Genomic DNA, 2721 nt, shown 5'->3' with positions numbered 1-2721 from the left:
ACTACCAATCAAAGGTTGTTTTTTTTATGTTTTTGAAAAAAGTCTCTTGTTCACCAAGGCTGCATTTATTTGATCAAAAATACAGTAAAAACAGTAATATTGTTAAATATTATTACAATTTAAATGGCTTATTTTAATATATTTTAAAATCTAAAATGTTCCTGTGATGTAAAGCTGAAGCACCATTACTCCAGTCTTCAGTGTCACATGATCCTTCAGAAATCATTCAAATATGCCGATTCATATTTTTTTTAGAGTCTTTGACGAGTAGATTGTTCAAAAGAACAGCATTTATTTGAAATGTGAAAAGTAACAATGTTAAAGTCGTTACTGTGTTTATTTAAAAAAAGAAAATAACCTTATTGACCCCAAACTTATAAACGGTTGTGTATATGTATTTTTGGGTCCAGTAATAAATTTAAGTTTCTATGTTTTTGTAATATTCTGGACAGGAAACTGAAATGTTGTAGGGTCAGACTTGGCTGTCCATGAACTAATATCACTGTGTTCTTGAGCTATGCACGTTCCCAGGTTCCTTCATTGGGATTTCCACTTTAATGACTGTATTTTTGTGTCTATAGTCAGCTAATTGACGTTAGCAATTGGTTGGGTAGTTGAAATGCTTTTAAGAAGTTATATTTATATCCAAAATGAGTTTCAGAGAATCAGCCTCAAAGTTGAATGAATGGAACTGGTTAAAGTACGGTTAAATGGTGGGTTAGCGTTAAGACATGAAACTAAAATTGAGGGTTACAAAATGAATTAATTTTATAATTTTTTTACACTTTATATTTGTATTTTCTTTGGTGCACCATCACTTTAAAGTGGCTTAAAGAATGAAATATGAATTACAGTAAAGATAGTATGTAGCTTGAATGGTTAAAGAAACTAACTTCCTATACTTAACGGTTTAAGGTGTTTTCAGTTCATTTGGGTTTAATGTGCAACAAATGCTGAAGCTATTGCATTAGAAGATCTGGTCATGGTATGAATATATACTAAATAGTCAATGTAATGAGACTACTTGATAAAAAAAAAATGCACTTTTTTGTAATTTGTTACTTTTCAATTATAAACTCTATGAAGCGGAGACATAATAATAAAAAGTAGCATAATTAACTTTATATGAAATAGCCTATAACTAACATTATCACAATATATATATATATATACACACACACAATTATGAATATATACTAAATAGTCAATGTAATGAGACTACTTGATAAAAAAAATTCACTTTTTTGTAATTTGTTACTTTTCTATTATAAACTCTATGCAGCTGAGATATAACAATAAAAAGTAGCATAATTAAATATAATTAACTTTATATGAAGTAGCCTATAACTAACATTATCACTATATATATATATATATATATATATATATATATATATATATATATATATACACACACGATTATAAATAGATACTAAATATAGTCAATGTAATGAGACTACTTGATAAAAATATGCATTTTTAAATTGTATTTTATTTTGCCATATGTATAACGAAAGGTCCTGAAAAACAGCCCTAAAACTAGAAAAATTACTCAAAAACTAACTAGAATGTGTTAAAATAGGTTTGGTCTGAAAGGCATGTTTAGATAATAGTAAAAGAAGAAATGCTCACCTGTATCTGATTGCTGCCTGTCCAATAATCAAGGTCTTCTTTTGGACCCAATTCTTCTCCAAAAACTTGGCACAAAACAAAAAAAATCACTAGAGACGGTAAAAGAAATTTCATGTTGCACCCAGTAACTTTCCTTTTCTTTTCCCAAAGCACTTGAAAGTATAACACGCAAGCTAAACGTTGGAGTATGCTGTACGGTGTTGTGTCAGCTGTGCGCGAGCGGGTTCCTCCACATATAACTCAGCTCTTCACTGCGTCTCCCGTGACAGGACTGACTCGCGCTCGCGGCTTTATAGCGAAGCAGCAGGGAGGCGACAGGTCCCTTCCGACGCTTAAAATCGATAAAACGAATACATGTATTAGTCAGATTGCTTTAAAAGGCACAATGACGAATAGCACTCCTCTTTAATATTTTGCTCACATTGCCAGAGGAAGTAAAGTTGAAATGGTCGTTAATTGGGCAGTCCGTGACTGTATGGGCGTGCGCTGATCAGCATGCAGACTAGACTGCAGACAGGTGATGTTATGATTGGCTACTTCGACGCAGGTTTTACGAAGTTCCGTCTACAAGCGAGCGGACGTGAATGCAGATGAGTCGTTTGCGTCAAAGTGAGGTGAGCAACTCCAGAAAGGTCTCGGAAATATACACATGAGAGGAATTTAACAAGAGCCATGGGAGATCCAGTATATTTTGGGATCTCCACATCAGTGTCACTTGTTTTAAAGCATTACGTTGTAGAAAAAAAAATGAAGCTACCCACTTTTTGTCTGTCCTGGACTCTTTTGAAATTAAAAAATGCTCTTGATATTACATTCGGAGTTCCTCAGATGATCTAAACCCACCCAAAAATGAACTTTAACCCTCTGGGGTCCGAGGGTGTTTTGGGGCCCTGGAAAAGTTTTGACATGCTCTGACATTTATGTAAAACTTCAACTAAAGTACCTGTTCCTACACTGTAAAAAATGACCGTGAATTTAACGGTAAAAGACTGTAAAAATGCTACAGTAAAAATCTGTTAAATGGTTAACGGTAAATTCCCCTACTATATACGGTGAAAAACTGTATTGGACATTACATGTATTGGACAT

General features: G+C 33.2%; 1 long non-coding RNA gene across 1 annotated transcript in view; it reads left to right on the top strand.

Annotated features, from left to right (window-relative positions):
• The first annotated feature begins 536 nt into the window (after positions 1 to 536).
• LOC107568289 (uncharacterized) overlaps positions 537 to 2721 on the top strand; it is a 21166-nt gene continuing 18981 nt past the window's right edge. The window contains exon 1 of the long non-coding RNA XR_001606734.1: positions 537 to 934. This is a non-coding gene — a long non-coding RNA (uncharacterized lncRNA). The remainder of the gene's footprint in view (positions 935 to 2721) is intronic.

Source organism: Sinocyclocheilus grahami, unplaced genomic scaffold, assembly GCF_001515645.1.
Source record: "Sinocyclocheilus grahami isolate Dianchi unplaced genomic scaffold, SAMN03320097.WGS_v1.1 scaffold1231.1, whole genome shotgun sequence".
NCBI classification, from domain to species: Eukaryota; Metazoa; Chordata; class Actinopteri; order Cypriniformes; family Cyprinidae; genus Sinocyclocheilus; species Sinocyclocheilus grahami.
The sequence above is the reverse complement of the archived record's forward strand: the minus strand, read 5'-3'. Positions and strand labels throughout refer to the sequence as shown.